The sequence below is a fragment of the Bubalus kerabau genome, chromosome 14, assembly GCF_029407905.1.
Source record: "Bubalus kerabau isolate K-KA32 ecotype Philippines breed swamp buffalo chromosome 14, PCC_UOA_SB_1v2, whole genome shotgun sequence".
In the NCBI taxonomy this organism is placed as follows: Eukaryota; Metazoa; Chordata; class Mammalia; order Artiodactyla; family Bovidae; genus Bubalus; species Bubalus kerabau.
In genome coordinates, this window is record NC_073637.1 from 125,099 (window position 1) to 143,222 (window position 18,124).

At 52.3% G+C, this 18,124-nt stretch overlaps 4 pseudogenes; all 4 read left to right on the forward strand.

Moving 5' to 3' along the window:
• The first annotated feature begins 6,579 nt into the window (after window positions 1-6,579).
• On the forward strand, window positions 6,580-6,699 carry LOC129627530 (uncharacterized; annotated as a pseudogene).
• Window positions 6,700-9,937: 3,238 nt separating this feature from the next.
• LOC129627380 (uncharacterized) lies at window positions 9,938-10,057 on the forward strand (annotated as a pseudogene).
• A 3,235-nt stretch (window positions 10,058-13,292) lies between these two features.
• LOC129627391 (uncharacterized) lies at window positions 13,293-13,412 on the forward strand (annotated as a pseudogene).
• A 3,239-nt stretch (window positions 13,413-16,651) lies between these two features.
• Window positions 16,652-16,771, forward strand: LOC129627403 (uncharacterized; annotated as a pseudogene).
• The last annotated feature ends 1,353 nt before the right edge of the window (window positions 16,772-18,124 follow it).

Genomic DNA, 18,124 nt, shown 5'->3' on the forward strand with positions numbered 1-18,124 from the left:
GCCTGGTGGGCTACAGTCCATGTGGCCACAGAGTCAGAAACACCTAAGCACAGCAGCAGAATATATATATATATATATATATATATATATATATATATATATTCCCATCACTGAGTCTGATCTATATTTTGTCAAATATTATTTTAGGATTATTCTACACTTGAATTTAGATAGTAAGTGAAAGTCTTTTACTTTGAGATAAATCATCTGTTTTGAGGAACTAAAGGATTTATATTTTCTTCTGTTTTGTAGCAAAGTCAGTTGTAGTTTATTTATTCCTTGATCATGTATACTTAATGTCAAACCCAGTTCAAATAGCATGAGTTTGTGTATATATATATATATATATATATATATATATATATATACACACATATATTTCCCCCAATACTTACAATGTTACTTCACAAACAGATCACACAGTGACTTGCTTTTCAGACTGTAAGACTTGCCATGTCGACTATAAGGCTGGACTTTACACTATGTTGTATTTAGATCTATATATTCTTTTCACTTAAGTAAAATAATAGCAGTTCACAAATACACACAAAAAAATCTCTAGGTACTTGATTAAAAGAAATCTAGAGTTGTAGGATACGAGGCTAGGTATATAGTTCTGAAAGGAGTTTGCAGTATGTGATTGTTCTTATTTTCCTATAACTGCCTTTTTGTTTTTGTTTAGTCGCTGAATCATGTCCAGCTGTTTTGCATCCCCATGGGCTGTAGCCCACCAGATTCCTCTCTCCATGGGATTTCCCAGGCAAAAACACTGGAGTGGGTAGCCATTTCCTTCTCCAGAGGATCTTCCTGGCCCAAGGATTGAACATGTGTCTCCTGCATTAGCAGGTGGATTCTTTAACTGTCTTTTACCTTGTAACATATTATTACCTTTTATACCTTGAGGCCAAGTATTTTGAGAGCGAAGTCTCCCCCAGGTTTAGCCTTCAATACAGGCAGGATCACTCTCCCTCCAGATTTTTCAGTGTGTTTTTACTCTGTAAAAAGTTTCCTTTTCTTTTTTTTTTAAACAAAGGGGATTATTAGTGAAAAGTGAAATCAAGGAAAACGCATTGAGAGGAAAATAAAGAAGGAACCACTGAAGGCAAGCTGTTGTTGGAGGCTTGGCTTTTACACATTCTGCCTGATGTTCCCATTAGCAGGAGAGACTCAGCAACAGAGGGAGTGATGAGAAGACAGTCACTGGCGTCAGAGATGAATGACCTTCAGATCATTAAGCTCCCTTCCCAGAACCTTTTATTGCACCAAACTCTTCTTATGGAATTTTTCATCTCCATGTTTCTAAGTGTGTAGATAAGCGGGTTGAGCATGGGGACAATAATTGTGTAGAAGAGCGTAAACACTTTATCCTCTGGTAATGTTGTGGCAGGTCTAATGTAAACAAAGATGACAGGTGTGAAAAAGAGGATCACGGACTGTGATGTGGGAACTACAGGTGGAAAGTGCTTTATGGCGGCTTTCTGCAGAATATGTGCACACATTATACAGAATCAAAATGTAGGAGGCCATCAAAACCACAAAGAGCACCAGTCCCATCAAGCCAGAATTGGCAATGACAAAAAAGCCAATTTTGTGTGTATCAGTGCAGGCTAGTTTCAACAAAAGATATGCATCACAGAAATAGTGGTCTATTTCACTGGGGCCACAGAAAGGTAAAACAATCGCAAGAAGAAAGAGACCAAGAGAATGAAGACGTCCCCCTGCACACGACGCTATGAGAACTGAGTGACGTTTTTGCCTGTTCGTGGTGATGGCGTCGTGGAGAGGTTTGCTGATGACCACATAGCAGTCACAGGCCATCCCTGTGAGGGTGAAGACCTCATTCCCCCCTCCCCAAAGAAGTGGGTGGTGAAAAGCTGTGTCATGCAGTTTTTATAGGAAATGGCCTTTTTCTCCATCAGTAAGTCAGTCATGAGTTTGGGTGTCACAGTGGAGGTGTAGAAGAGATCTGAGAGTGCAAGGCAATTAAGGAAGAAGTACATGGGCTGGGTGATTAGCTGACTGCATGTAATAGAAATCACAATGATCAAATTCCCCAACCAAATAGCCAGGTAACAGAATAAGAAAAATAAAAAGCAGAGGATCTGGACTTTCTTGTCCATAGAGAGTTCTAAGAGGATAAATTCAGTAACATTATTTCTATCTTCCATGATCTGATGTTCAAGAAAGTTATCTGAAATGACAAAACCAATGAAACGAATCATTGATGAGAAAATGGAAACCTAATATCTACTTTAAATGGCACCAATGTGCCGGTGCTAGACGGCAAAGTCGATCAGGTCCCGAGAACGTGCACGGCGGGGCTGAGAAAAGAAACGAAAGCAAGAGAAATCTCCAACAAAGATGGGGTCGAGAGGTTCAGACACGTCTCCACGAAGGGACGCAGTCTGACACCAACTTTATTCAGCATCTCACATTTATACAGAAGAGCGTGAGAAAGACAAGACAGTTAACATTTTCTTTGTTTGACCTACACATCTTACAAACAGTCACAAGAAATCTTGAGAGCATGGGAATGGCACCCTGTTATTATTTCTTACACCAGATAATATTTCTCTGTGCGTGAGAAGTTTGCACAGAACTCCAGGTGCCTGCAGTAAATAAGCGCCTAATCTCTGGGGTGGCGGGACAGAGAGCTATGTTTGCAAGCAAACCCTCAAGGACTGAGGCAGCTCCCAGAGCTGTGTCCTTCGGACAAAGGACCCCGTTCTGACGGGCAGCTCCCCGCACCAATGCCTTTTAAAGACAAGTTCTTTTGAGACCCACTGAAATCATTTTCATTTAATACGAGTCTTTTGAATATCTAGTACTAATATTCCTCGAAGAGCTAAGAATACAGTGATAAATTAGACAAAGTTCCAGTTTTTATATAATTTAAATTATTTTGTGAGGAAGCCAGGAATTATGTTTATCAAGAATTTTTAAAAAAGAGATAATCTTAATAGTGTTAAGTAGGGCGACATATAATGTGCCAATTTAGGATGTAAAATAGAGGTAACTGTAGAATTTGCTTGATTAAGTGGTTTCTAATGAAGTCACAAAATTGGTGTAGGGTGTGTGGGTGGGCTTTGCAGTGCTGGCACAGAGTCAATGTTAAATAAATATCAATTAAATAAAAATCTGGAAAGTGAACAATGTGCTATAATTTTGAAGGAATAATACAATACATAATCATCCTTTAGTCAGGTAATTCATGATAAAACTGAAGAACAAATCATTTTTATGAGTGGACTCATGATCCTTTTTGACTTTTAAGGTAGTTAAGTTGCTCAGTAGTATCTGACTCTTCGCGACCCAGTGGACTGTAGCCCACCAGGCTCCTCCATCCATGGGATTCTCCAGGCAAGAATACTGGAGTGGGTTGCCATTTCCTTCTCCAGGGGATCTTTCTGACTCAGGGATCAAACCCAGGTCTTCTGCATTGCAGGCAGATGCTTTAACCTCTGAGCCACCAGGGAAGCCCTTTTGACTTTTAAGAGGAAATAATTCCTTCATGCGAAATACTCCATGAAACTTTCATATTTCTTAAACAATATTTGTACCATCTCTAGGTTAATATATTGACAACTATGCTTTTCCTGTTTGTCTATATTTCTCTTGCAAGATTATTTCCTCTTTCAAAATCAATTAACATTCAGAAGTTATTTGAGTTACATCTTATCAGACTGTAATTATACTTGCCTAGTTTGGAAATCATATACTGAGGAATGGGCTCCTCTAATTCCAAAATAGTTCCCCCAAAACACAATACAACAAACAAGATGTAGCACTCCTTCCCTTAATTTCTTAGAGAATTCACCCACACAATCTGCATGTGGAGTAGAGTTCCCTTTGGTCACATCTCCTCTAGCATTCGTTATTGACAGACTTTGCAATGAGGACTATTCGAACTCGTGGAAGTGGTCCCTCCTTGTAACTTGGAGTTGAGTCGCTCCAAATATTAGTGTTATGGAACAAGATGACATTTTGGAAATGCAGAGAAATTCTATCATCTCCCTGCCCCAACTGCTCTTGTATTTTTCCATCATATTGAATATATGATCACATCCCTTCATGCTTGTTCCCCACGTTAGTCTCTGATGTCTTTTAACTGGAATGCCCTCTGCACTCTTTGGCTTCCATCCCATAGGGCATTTTTCATTTCTTGAATGTTCTAAGTTTCCCTGGTCGCATAGCCTTCCAAGATGCTATTTTCCCTGCCTGAAATTCTTCCTGCATCTTAACCCTGGTTTACGTAGGTTCAACCTATGGACCTCAACTCAATTGTTACTCTGAAAAGCCTTCCCTGACACCCAGGTTTTGGTGAGACAAGAGGCCCCTCGATAAGTTCTCAAAGGATCTGCCTGTGATGTATCATTAGATTCGTCTCAGTGAAAGCAGGAACTCTGTGTCTGCTTCTCTCCGCCTTCTAGTTCCAGAAACTTATTACATGCCTCCCAGCTCATCGTAGGTGCTCAGGATTTACTTAGTGTGTGAAACACAGAAAAGTTCTTGGAAGCGTCAAGGTGTCACTTGGCTCGGCACTTTTGATCTCTTTGTATATTTGGCGATTCAATTCTTTATTTCCTGGGTTGACGTGTACACTATAATCAAGGCACAATCTAAGGCACTAAGACATATCCATAAATATAGGTTCTTGCTTTCAAGGAACTCGTACAGCAGATTTCTACAATTTAGGTTCTTGCTTTCAAGGAACTCGTACAGCAGATTTCTACAATTTAGGGCTTTTCAAATGCTCTACAAGAACGTGAACGTTGAGTATGATCCATTTTCACTTCAAAGAAAGATATTTTGATTTCCATAGAAAAGGTGGAGACCTTGCAACCTTTAGTCCAATACTTATACCTTGACCATTTCAAGCAAGTCTTGTGGTTCCTTCTGGAGGTGTGTGGCTCTTGCAGAAATGTGAAGATCTTCCATCGTCCTCAGACTTTGGTGTCATTTGCAATCATAAAGAAAGCTTCCAGATATAGGTTCCAGACCACCACCACACACAGTCAGTAGCCAAAGGAGTAGATTCCAGGAATATGCGTTGTTAACCAGCATCACCGTTGATATTTCTGCTGCACACTCAATGCAGTAGCAAGGGCCTGGATTGTCCACTGGGTCTCATGTGGAATGGAAAGAAGGGCTTCCCCCCCCTCCCAAACATCCACCCCACTCTTGACAGCCTTGTGACTAGAAACGGGCCCCAAAACAAGAATCAGACAAACCAGATAAGCCCAGATGGTAGTCCATGAGATGAAGGAACTAAGCAGCTGGTTGGGATGGCGCCAAGGGGAAAGGTTGCTCTTTTTGTCTCCCGCTCTACTCCTTTCTTCCTGGACGCCTTAGGGGTTCATCATGGAGATTTGAAATAAAGTTCACCAAAGTCATATGTGTTGAATCAAGATTTTGCGTTTCACCATCTCTCAAAAACGAAGAGTGCTTAACCTGCACAGGTTTCTTTCAAAAAAGTCAATTGCTTTTCAGTTCTGGGGTTTCTCTCTTGCCTTGTTCAAGTAGCCTTAAGAGTAAAAATCAACGAAAACTAAAGAAAGATTCAAAAATACCAACAAAGGACACCTTCTGTTTCTTCAATCATCTTTCCACTTAGTAGCACACGAGCTCTTTTCTTTGTATTTTGCCTAGGGAATTCGCAATGTGCTGGTTCAGATGGCAAGGCATCCGCCCGCAGGAGACTCGGGTTTGATCCCTGGGTCGGGAAGATCCCCTGGAGAAGGCAATGGCAACCCACTCCAGTATTCTCGCCTGGGAAATGCCACGGACAGAGGAGCCTGATGGGCCGCACTCCATGGGTCCTATAAGAGTTGGGCTCAACCCAGCAACTACGAACAGAAGTATTTCCAAAGACCACACTCGTGTGTGTGTGTGTGTGTGTCTGTCTGTGTGCCTGCCTGTGGTTCGTCTGCTCTCTCAGGAAGGTCGGGTGCTTGGCAGGAGGCGTGGGGACAAGGGGGGCGCCTCGGTAGGGCAAAGGGGCGGGGCTGAGGCGCTCCGGTCGACCGCGCCTCCGTGGCTCCCGGTGGGTTTGGGCAGCGGGCAGGTGCCGGGCAAGTTGGGCGCTCAAGATTCGCTGCGCCTAGGCCCGCAGGAGGTTCAGAGGCCCCCGGGCCGCGGGGATCGGGAGGCGGCGGGCCCCGAAGACCGACACCTCCGGGGTCGCGCGGCCCTGGACAGCGAACGGGATGGGGGGGGGGAGGCCCCGCTCAGCCAGCGCGGCCGGGTCTGGAGTGGCCGGGGGTGGGAGGGCGCCGAGACCTCCGCACCCCTCAGCCCACCCCCCAGGCCCCGCGCGCACGCACGCACGCCCTCCCGGTCACTGGGGGGTCCTGGAAGCCCATCGGGCCCCCGGGCCCGGCCAGGCGGTTGCTGGTCTGGTGTTGGCGGTGTTCGGGGGCCGGGCCGGCGTCAGCAGGCTGGAGTGCGGTCGCGGGTCGTGCGGCTCAAGTACAGCACGGCCCCCCGAGGAGAGGGCCGGCCCGTTGGCCCGACCTGCAGGTCAGAGCGAAAGGGAGGCGAAGCGCAAGGCTCTTAGGGCGCCCCGCGGCGGCCGCGGCCGTCTCCGGCCCTACCGGCCTGAAGGCGCCCGATCTCGTCTGATCTCGGAAGCTAAGCAGGGTCGGGCCTGTTTAGTATCTTGGATGGGAGACCACCTGGGAATTCCGGGTGCTGGAGGCTTTTTTGCCTACCAGAAGAGGTCCTTTAGCCCCCGCCCCGCGTCCCAATTCTTGGACCCACACCCCCCTCGCCCCCCCGCCCCCCCCGCAGCCCCAGCCCCTCCCGGGGCGGGGGGAGTGAGTGGGTGGCCGGGGCCCCGACTCCCGCTGCAGACCTGGGTTGCCTCCCCGCGGCCCGCGAGCCCCTCCGCATTCGCATTCGGCTTTCAGGAAACCAGACGACCGGCCGTCCCGTCTCCCTCTGGGGCTCCTTTGGCTTGCCTCAGGCAATCCCGGGGCTTGCACCGACTCCAGCCAGAGCCCCAGCCCCCGCCCCACCCCCAGCCTCGCAGGCGATCGCGCATGCGCATGCGAGCGCGCGCACAGATCGATGTGCCCAAACGGGGCATCTGGCTTGTTGGCTTGGACTGGGGGTGGATCTATGCCTGGGAGTGGGACTGCTGAACCATAGGCTACTTCTACTTTTAGTTCCTTCGCGAACCTCCATACTCTTTTCCATCCCGGCTGTACCAACTCCCATTCCTACTCAGCGTGGAGGAGAGTTCCCTTTGCTCCACAGCTTCTCCAGCATCTGCTATGGACAGACATTGCAATGAGGCCCAGTCGGACTCGGGCGAAGTGGTCCCTCCTTGGCGTTTGGAGTTGAGTCTCTCCAATCATTAGTGACGTGGAGCAAGATGACCGTTTGGAAATGCAGATGCAATTCTGTCACCATCCTGCTCCAACGGCTCTTGTATTTTCCCATCATATTGAAGATACGACCAATTCCCTTCATGCCTGCTCCTCACGTTCTTCTCGGATGTCTTTTCCCTGGAATGCCCTCTGCACTCTTTGGCTTCCATCCCATAGGGCATTTTCATTTCTTGAACGTCCTAAGTTTCCCTGGTCACGTAGACTTCCAGGATGCTGTTTTCCCTGCCTGAAATTCTTCCTGCATCTCAACCCTGGTTTACGTAGGTTCCACCTATGGACCTCAACGCAATGGTTACTCTGAAAAGCCTTCCCTGACACCCAGGTTTTGGTGAGGGTAGAGGCCCCTCGACAAGTTCTCCAAGGATCTGCCTGTGATGTATCATTAGATTCGTCTCAGTGAAAGCAGGAACTCTGTGTCTGCTTCTCTCCGCCTTCTAGTTCCAGAAACTTATTACATGCCTCCCAGCTCATCGTAGGTGCTCAGGATTTACTTAGCGTGTGAAAGACAGAAAAGTTCTTGGAAGCCTCAAGGTGTCACTTGGCTCGGCACTTTTGATCTCTTTGTATATTTGGCGATTCCATTCTTTCCTTTCCTGGGTTCATGTGTACGCTATATTCAAGGCACAATCTAAGGCACTAAGACATATCCATCAGTATGGGTTCTTGCTTTCAAGGAACTCGTACAGCAGATTTCTACAGTTTAGGGCTTTTCAAATGCTCTAGAAGAATGTGAACGTTCAGTGTGATCCATTTTCATTTCCAAGAAAGATCGTTTGACTTCCATAGCAAAGGTGGAGACCTTCCGACGTGTAGTCCAATACTTAGACCTTGACCATGTCAGGCAAGTCTTGCGGTTCCTTCTGGAGGTGTGTGGCTCTTGCAGAAACGTGAAGATCTTCCATCGTCCTCGGACTTTGGTGTCATTTACAATCATCAAGAAAGCTTCCAGGTATAGGTTCCAGACCACCACCGCACACACTCAGTAGCCAACGGAGTGGATTCCAGGAATATGCGTTGTTAACCAGCATCACCGTTGATATTGTTGCTGCACGCTCTATGCAGTGGCCAGGGCCTGGATTGTCCACTGGGTCTCATGTGGAATGGAAAGAAGGGCTTCCCCCACCCCCCACCCCACCCCCCACTCTTGACAGCCTTGTGACTAGAAACGGGCCCCGAAACAAGAATCAGACAAACCAGATAAGCCCAGATGGTAGTCCATGAGATGAAGGAACTAAGCAGCTGGTTGGGATGGCGCCAAGGGGAAAGGTTGCTCTTTTTGTCTCCCGCTCTACTCCTTTCTTCCTGGACGCCTTAGGGGTTCATCATGGAGATTTGAAATAAAGTTCACCAAAGTCATATGTGTTGAATCAAGATTTTGCGTTTCACCATCTCTCAAAAACGAAGAGTGCTTAACCTGCACAGGTTTCTTTCAAAAAAGTCAATTGCTTTTCAGTTCTGGGGTTTCTCTCTTGCCTTGTTCAAGTAGCCTTAAGAGTAAAAATCAACGAAAACTAAAGAAAGATTCAAAGATACCAACAAAGGACACCTTCTGTTTCTTCAATCATCTTTCCACTTAGTAGCACACGAGCCCTTTTCTTTGTATTTTGCCTAGGGAATTCGCAATGTGCTGGTTCAGATGGCAAGGCATCCGCCCGCAGGAGACTCGGGTTTGATCCCTGGGTCGGGAAGATCCCCTGGAGAAGGTAATGGCAACCCACTCCAGTATTCTCGCCTGGGAAATGCCACGGACAGAGGAGCCTGATGGGCCGCACTCCATGGGTCCTATAAGAGTTGGGCTCAACCCAGCAACTACGAACAGAAGTATTTCCAAAGACCACACTCGTGTGTGTGTGTGTGTGTGTGTGTCTGTCTGTGTGCCTGCCTGTGGTTCGTCTGCTCTCTCAGGAAGGTCGGGTGCTTGGCGGGCGGCGTGGGGACAAGGGGGGCGCCTCGGTAGGGCAAAGGGGCGGGGCTGAGGCGCTCCGGTCGACCGCGCCTCCGTGGCTCCCGGTGGGTTTGGGCAGCGGGCAGGTGCCGGGCAAGTTGGGCGCTCAAGATTCGCTGCGCCTAGGCCCGCAGGAGGTTCAGAGGCCCCCGGGCCGCGGGGATCGGGAGGCGGCGGGCCCCGAAGACCGACACCTCCGGGGTCGCGCGGCCCTGGACAGCGAACGGGATGGGGGGGGGGAGGCCCCGCTCAGCCAGCGCGGCCGGGTCTGGAGTGGCCGGGGGTGGGAGGGCGCCGAGACCTCCGCACCCCTCAGCCCACCCCCCAGGCCCCGCGCGCACGCACGCACGCCCTCCCGGTCACTGGGGGGTCCTGGAAGCCCATCGGGCCCCCGGGCCCGGCCAGGCGGTTGCTGGTCTGGTGTTGGCGGTGTTCGGGGGCCGGGCCGGCGTCAGCAGGCTGGAGTGCGGTCGCGGGTCGTGCGGCTCAAGTACAGCACGGCCCCCCGAGGAGAGGGCCGGCCCGTTGGCCCGACCTGCAGGTCAGAGCGAAAGGGAGGCGAAGCGCAAGGCTCTTAGGGCGCCCCGCGGCGGCCGCGTCCGTCTCCGGCCCTACCGGCCTGAAGGCGCCCGATCTCGTCTGATCTCGGAAGCTAAGCAGGGTCGGGCCTGTTTAGTATCTTGGATGGGAGACCACCTGGGAATTCCGGGTGCTGGAGGCTTTTTTGCCTACCAGAAGAGGTCCTTTAGCCCCCGCCCCGCGTCCCAATTCTTGGACCCACACCCCCCTCGCCCCCCCGCCCCCCCCGCAGCCCCAGCCCCTCCCGGGGCGGGGGGAGTGAGTGGGTGGCCGGGGCCCCGACTCCCGCTGCAGACCTGGGTTGCCTCCCCGCGGCCCGCGAGCCCCTCCGCATTCGCATTCGGCTTTCAGGAAACCAGACGACCGGCCGTCCCGTCTCCCTCTGGGGCTCCTTTGGCTTGCCTCAGGCAATCCCGGGGCTTGCACCGACTCCAGCCAGAGCCCCAGCCCCCGCCCCACCCCCAGCCTCGCAGGCGATCGCGCATGCGCATGCGAGCGCGCGCACAGATCGATGTGCCCAAACGGGGCATCTGGCTTGTTGGCTTGGACTGGGGGTGGATCTATGCCTGGGAGTGGGACTGCTGAACCATAGGCTACTTCTACTTTTAGTTCCTTCGCGAACCTCCATACTCTTTTCCATCCCGGCTGTACCAACTCCCATTCCTACTCAGCGTGGAGGAGAGTTCCCTTTGCTCCACAGCTTCTCCAGCATCTGCTATGGACAGACATTGCAATGAGGCCCAGTCGGACTCGGGCGAAGTGGTCCCTCCTTGGCGTTTGGAGTTGAGTCTCTCCAATCATTAGTGACGTGGAGCAAGATGACCGTTTGGAAATGCAGATGCAATTCTGTCACCATCCTGCTCCAACGGCTCTTGTATTTTCCCATCATATTGAAGATACGACCAATTCCCTTCATGCCTGCTCCTCACGTTCTTCTCGGATGTCTTTTCCCTGGAATGCCCTCTGCACTCTTTGGCTTCCATCCCATAGGGCATTTTCATTTCTTGAACGTCCTAAGTTTCCCTGGTCACGTAGACTTCCAGGATGCTGTTTTCCCTGCCTGAAATTCTTCCTGCATCTCAACCCTGGTTTACGTAGGTTCCACCTATGGACCTCAACGCAATGGTTACTCTGAAAAGCCTTCCCTGACACCCAGGTTTTGGTGAGGGTAGAGGCCCCTCGACAAGTTCTCCAAGGATCTGCCTGTGATGTATCATTAGATTCGTCTCAGTGAAAGCAGGAACTCTGTGTCTGCTTCTCTCCGCCTTCTAGTTCCAGAAACTTATTACATGCCTCCCAGCTCATCGTAGGTGCTCAGGATTTACTTAGCGTGTGAAAGACAGAAAAGTTCTTGGAAGCCTCAAGGTGTCACTTGGCTCGGCACTTTTGATCTCTTTGTATATTTGGCGATTCCATTCTTTCCTTTCCTGGGTTCATGTGTACGCTATATTCAAGGCACAATCTAAGGCACTAAGACATATCCATCAGTATGGGTTCTTGCTTTCAAGGAACTCGTACAGCAGATTTCTACAGTTTAGGGCTTTTCAAATGCTCTAGAAGAATGTGAACGTTCAGTGTGATCCATTTTCATTTCCAAGAAAGATCGTTTGACTTCCATAGCAAAGGTGGAGACCTTCCGACGTGTAGTCCAATACTTAGACCTTGACCATGTCAGGCAAGTCTTGCGGTTCCTTCTGGAGGTGTGTGGCTCTTGCAGAAACGTGAAGATCTTCCATCGTCCTCGGACTTTGGTGTCATTTACAATCATCAAGAAAGCTTCCAGGTATAGGTTCCAGACCACCACCGCACACACTCAGTAGCCAACGGAGTGGATTCCAGGAATATGCGTTGTTAACCAGCATCACCGTTGATATTGTTGCTGCACGCTCTATGCAGTGGCCAGGGCCTGGATTGTCCACTGGGTCTCATGTGGAATGGAAAGAAGGGCTTCCCCCACCCCCCACCCCACCCCCCACTCTTGACAGCCTTGTGACTAGAAACGGGCCCCGAAACAAGAATCAGACAAACCAGATAAGCCCAGATGGTAGTCCATGAGATGAAGGAACTAAGCAGCTGGTTGGGATGGCGCCAAGGGGAAAGGTTGCTCTTTTTGTCTCCCGCTCTACTCCTTTCTTCCTGGACGCCTTAGGGGTTCATCATGGAGATTTGAAATAAAGTTCACCAAAGTCATATGTGTTGAATCAAGATTTTGCGTTTCACCATCTCTCAAAAACGAAGAGTGCTTAACCTGCACAGGTTTCTTTCAAAAAAGTCAATTGCTTTTCAGTTCTGGGGTTTCTCTCTTGCCTTGTTCAAGTAGCCTTAAGAGTAAAAATCAACGAAAACTAAAGAAAGATTCAAAGATACCAACAAAGGACACCTTCTGTTTCTTCAATCATCTTTCCACTTAGTAGCACACGAGCCCTTTTCTTTGTATTTTGCCTAGGGAATTCGCAATGTGCTGGTTCAGATGGCAAGGCATCCGCCCGCAGGAGACTCGGGTTTGATCCCTGGGTCGGGAAGATCCCCTGGAGAAGGCAATGGCAACCCACTCCAGTATTCTCGCCTGGGAAATGCCACGGACAGAGGAGCCTGATGGGCCGCACTCCATGGGTCCTATAAGAGTTGGGCTCAACCCAGCAACTACGAACAGAAGTATTTCCAAAGACCACACTCGTGTGTGTGTGTGTGTGTGTCTGTCTGTGTGCCTGCCTGTGGTTCGTCTGCTCTCTCAGGAAGGTCGGGTGCTTGGCGGGCGGCGTGGGGACAAGGGGGGCGCCTCGGTAGGGCAAAGGGGCGGGGCTGAGGCGCTCCGGTCGACCGCGCCTCCGTGGCTCCCGGTGGGTTTGGGCAGCGGGCAGGTGCCGGGCAAGTTGGGCGCTCAAGATTCGCTGCGCCTAGGCCCGCAGGAGGTTCAGAGGCCCCCGGGCCGCGGGGATCGGGAGGCGGCGGGCCCCGAAGACCGACACCTCCGGGGTCGCGCGGCCCTGGACAGCGAACGGGATGGGGGGGGGGGAGGCCCCGCTCAGCCAGCGCGGCCGGGTCTGGAGTGGCCGGGGGTGGGAGGGCGCCGAGACCTCCGCACCCCTCAGCCCACCCCCCAGGCCCCGCGCGCACGCACGCACGCCCTCCCGGTCACTGGGGGGTCCTGGAAGCCCATCGGGCCCCCGGGCCCGGCCAGGCGGTTGCTGGTCTGGTGTTGGCGGTGTTCGGGGGCCGGGCCGGCGTCAGCAGGCTGGAGTGCGGTCGCGGGTCGTGCGGCTCAAGTACAGCACGGCCCCCCGAGGAGAGGGCCGGCCCGTTGGCCCGACCTGCAGGTCAGAGCGAAAGGGAGGCGAAGCGCAAGGCTCTTAGGGCGCCCCGCGGCGGCCGCGTCCGTCTCCGGCCCTACCGGCCTGAAGGCGCCCGATCTCGTCTGATCTCGGAAGCTAAGCAGGGTCGGGCCTGTTTAGTATCTTGGATGGGAGACCACCTGGGAATTCCGGGTGCTGGAGGCTTTTTTGCCTACCAGAAGAGGTCCTTTAGCCCCCGCCCCGCGTCCCAATTCTTGGACCCACACCCCCCTCGCCCCCCCGCCCCCCCCGCAGCCCCAGCCCCTCCCGGGGCGGGGGGAGTGAGTGGGTGGCCGGGGCCCCGACTCCCGCTGCAGACCTGGGTTGCCTCCCCGCGGCCCGCGAGCCCCTCCGCATTCGCATTCGGCTTTCAGGAAACCAGACGACCGGCCGTCCCGTCTCCCTCTGGGGCTCCTTTGGCTTGCCTCAGGCAATCCCGGGGCTTGCACCGACTCCAGCCAGAGCCCCAGCCCCCGCCCCACCCCCAGCCTCGCAGGCGATCGCGCATGCGCATGCGAGCGCGCGCACAGATCGATGTGCCCAAACGGGGCATCTGGCTTGTTGGCTTGGACTGGGGGTGGATCTATGCCTGGGAGTGGGACTGCTGAACCATAGGCTACTTCTACTTTTAGTTCCTTCGCGAACCTCCATACTCTTTTCCATCCCGGCTGTACCAACTCCCATTCCTACTCAGCGTGGAGGAGAGTTCCCTTTGCTCCACAGCTTCTCCAGCATCTGCTATGGACAGACATTGCAATGAGGCCCAGTCGGACTCGGGCGAAGTGGTCCCTCCTTGGCGTTTGGAGTTGAGTCTCTCCAATCATTAGTGACGTGGAGCAAGATGACCGTTTGGAAATGCAGATGCAATTCTGTCACCATCCTGCTCCAACGGCTCTTGTATTTTCCCATCATATTGAAGATACGACCAATTCCCTTCATGCCTGCTCCTCACGTTCTTCTCGGATGTCTTTTCCCTGGAATGCCCTCTGCACTCTTTGGCTTCCATCCCATAGGGCATTTTCATTTCTTGAACGTCCTAAGTTTCCCTGGTCACGTAGACTTCCAGGATGCTGTTTTCCCTGCCTGAAATTCTTCCTGCATCTCAACCCTGGTTTACGTAGGTTCCACCTATGGACCTCAACGCAATGGTTACTCTGAAAAGCCTTCCCTGACACCCAGGTTTTGGTGAGGGTAGAGGCCCCTCGACAAGTTCTCCAAGGATCTGCCTGTGATGTATCATTAGATTCGTCTCAGTGAAAGCAGGAACTCTGTGTCTGCTTCTCTCCGCCTTCTAGTTCCAGAAACTTATTACATGCCTCCCAGCTCATCGTAGGTGCTCAGGATTTACTTAGCGTGTGAAAGACAGAAAAGTTCTTGGAAGCCTCAAGGTGTCACTTGGCTCGGCACTTTTGATCTCTTTGTATATTTGGCGATTCCATTCTTTCCTTTCCTGGGTTCATGTGTACGCTATATTCAAGGCACAATCTAAGGCACTAAGACATATCCATCAGTATGGGTTCTTGCTTTCAAGGAACTCGTACAGCAGATTTCTACAGTTTAGGGCTTTTCAAATGCTCTAGAAGAATGTGAACGTTCAGTGTGATCCATTTTCATTTCCAAGAAAGATCGTTTGACTTCCATAGCAAAGGTGGAGACCTTCCGACGTGTAGTCCAATACTTAGACCTTGACCATGTCAGGCAAGTCTTGCGGTTCCTTCTGGAGGTGTGTGGCTCTTGCAGAAACGTGAAGATCTTCCATCGTCCTCGGACTTTGGTGTCATTTACAATCATCAAGAAAGCTTCCAGGTATAGGTTCCAGACCACCACCGCACACACTCAGTAGCCAACGGAGTGGATTCCAGGAATATGCGTTGTTAACCAGCATCACCGTTGATATTGTTGCTGCACGCTCTATGCAGTGGCCAGGGCCTGGATTGTCCACTGGGTCTCATGTGGAATGGAAAGAAGGGCTTCCCCCACCCCCCACCCCACCCCCCACTCTTGACAGCCTTGTGACTAGAAACGGGCCCCGAAACAAGAATCAGACAAACCAGATAAGCCCAGATGGTAGTCCATGAGATGAAGGAACTAAGCAGCTGGTTGGGATGGCGCCAAGGGGAAAGGTTGCTCTTTTTGTCTCCCGCTCTACTCCTTTCTTCCTGGACGCCTTAGGGGTTCATCATGGAGATTTGAAATAAAGTTCACCAAAGTCATATGTGTTGAATCAAGATTTTGCGTTTCACCATCTCTCAAAAACGAAGAGTGCTTAACCTGCACAGGTTTCTTTCAAAAAAGTCAATTGCTTTTCAGTTCTGGGGTTTCTCTCTTGCCTTGTTCAAGTAGCCTTAAGAGTAAAAATCAACGAAAACTAAAGAAAGATTCAAAGATACCAACAAAGGACACCTTCTGTTTCTTCAATCATCTTTCCACTTAGTAGCACACGAGCCCTTTTCTTTGTATTTTGCCTAGGGAATTCGCAATGTGCTGGTTCAGATGGCAAGGCATCCGCCCGCAGGAGACTCGGGTTTGATCCCTGGGTCGGGAAGATCCCCTGGAGAAGGTAATGGCAACCCACTCCAGTATTCTCGCCTGGGAAATGCCACGGACAGAGGAGCCTGATGGGCCGCACTCCATGGGTCCTATAAGAGTTGGGCTCAACCCAGCAACTACGAACAGAAGTATTTCCAAAGACCACACTCGTGTGTGTGTGTGTGTGTGTGTGTCTGTCTGTGTGCCTGCCTGTGGTTCGTCTGCTCTCTCAGGAAGGTCGGGTGCTTGGCGGGCGGCGTGGGGACAAGGGGGGCGCCTCGGTAGGGCAAAGGGGCGGGGCTGAGGCGCTCCGGTCGACCGCGCCTCCGTGGCTCCCGGTGGGTTTGGGCAGCGGGCAGGTGCCGGGCAAGTTGGGCGCTCAAGATTCGCTGCGCCTAGGCCCGCAGGAGGTTCAGAGGCCCCCGGGCCGCGGGGATCGGGAGGCGGCGGGCCCCGAAGACCGACACCTCCGGGGTCGCGCGGCCCTGGACAGCGAACGGGATGGGGGGGGGGGAGGCCCCGCTCAGCCAGCGCGGCCGGGTCTGGAGTGGCCGGGGGTGGGAGGGCGCCGAGACCTCCGCACCCCTCAGCCCACCCCCCAGGCCCCGCGCGCACGCACGCACGCCCTCCCGGTCACTGGGGGGTCCTGGAAGCCCATCGGGCCCCCGGGCCCGGCCAGGCGGTTGCTGGTCTGGTGTTGGCGGTGTTCGGGGGCCGGGCCGGCGTCAGCAGGCTGGAGTGCGGTCGCGGGTCGTGCGGCTCAAGTACAGCACGGCCCCCCGAGGAGAGGGCCGGCCCATTGGCCCGACCTGCAGGTCAGAGCGAAAGGGAGGCGAAGCGCAAGGCTCTTAGGGCGCCCCGCGGCGGCCGCGTCCGTCTCCGGCCCTACCGGCCTGAAGGCGCCCGATCTCGTCTGATCTCGGAAGCTAAGCAGGGTCGGGCCTGTTTAGTATCTTGGATGGGAGACCACCTGGGAATTCCGGGTGCTGGAGGCTTTTTTGCCTACCAGAAGAGGTCCTTTAGCCCCCGCCCCGCGTCCCAATTCTTGGACCCACACCCCCCTCGCCCCCCCGCCACCCCCGCAGCCCCAGCCCCTCCCGGGGCGGGGGGAGTGAGTGGGTGGCCGGGGCCCCGACTCCCGCTGCAGACCTGGGTTGCCTCCCCGCGGCCCGCGAGCCCCTCCGCATTCGCATTCGGCTTTCAGGAAACCAGACGACCGGCCGTCCCGTCTCCCTCTGGGGCTCCTTTGGCTTGCCTCAGGCAATCCCGGGGCTTGCACCGACTCCAGCCAGAGCCCCAGCCCCCGCCCCACCCCCAGCCTCGCAGGCGATCGCGCATGCGCATGCGAGCGCGCGCACAGATCGATGTGCCCAAACGGGGCATCTGGCTTGTTGGCTTGGACTGGGGGTGGATCTATGCCTGGGAGTGGGACTGCTGAACCATAGGCTACTTCTACTTTTAGTTCCTTCGCGAACCTCCATACTCTTTTCCATCCCGGCTGTACCAACTCCCATTCCTACTCAGCGTGGAGGAGAGTTCCCTTTGCTCCACAGCTTCTCCAGCATCTGCTATGGACAGACATTGCAATGAGGCCCAGTCGGACTCGGGCGAAGTGGTCCCTCCTTGGCGTTTGGAGTTGAGTCTCTCCAATCATTAGTGACGTGGAGCAAGATGACCGTTTGGAAATGCAGATGCAATTCTGTCACCATCCTGCTCCAACGGCTCTTGTATTTTCCCATCATATTGAAGATACGACCAATTCCCTTCATGCCTGCTCCTCACGTTCTTCTCGGATGTCTTTTCCCTGGAATGCCCTCTGCACTCTTTGGCTTCCATCCCATAGGGCATTTTCATTTCTTGAACGTCCTAAGTTTCCCTGGTCACGTAGACTTCCAGGATGCTGTTTTCCCTGCCTGAAATTCTTCCTGCATCTCAACCCTGGTTTACGTAGGTTCCACCTATGGACCTCAACGCAATGGTTACTCTGAAAAGCCTTCCCTGACACCCAGGTTTTGGTGAGGGTAGAGGCCCCTCGACAAGTTCTCCAAGGATCTGCCTGTGATGTATCATTAGATTCGTCTCAGTGAAAGCAGGAACTCTGTGTCTGCTTCTCTCCGCCTTCTAGTTCCAGAAACTTATTACATGCCTCCCAGCTCATCGTAGGTGCTCAGGATTTACTTAGCGTGTGAAAGACAGAAAAGTTCTTGGAAGCCTCAAGGTGTCACTTGGCTCGGCACTTTTGATCTCTTTGTATATTTGGCGATTCCATTCTTTCCTTTCCTGGGTTCATGTGTACGCTATATTCAAGGCACAATCTAAGGCACTAAGACATATCCATCAGTATGGGT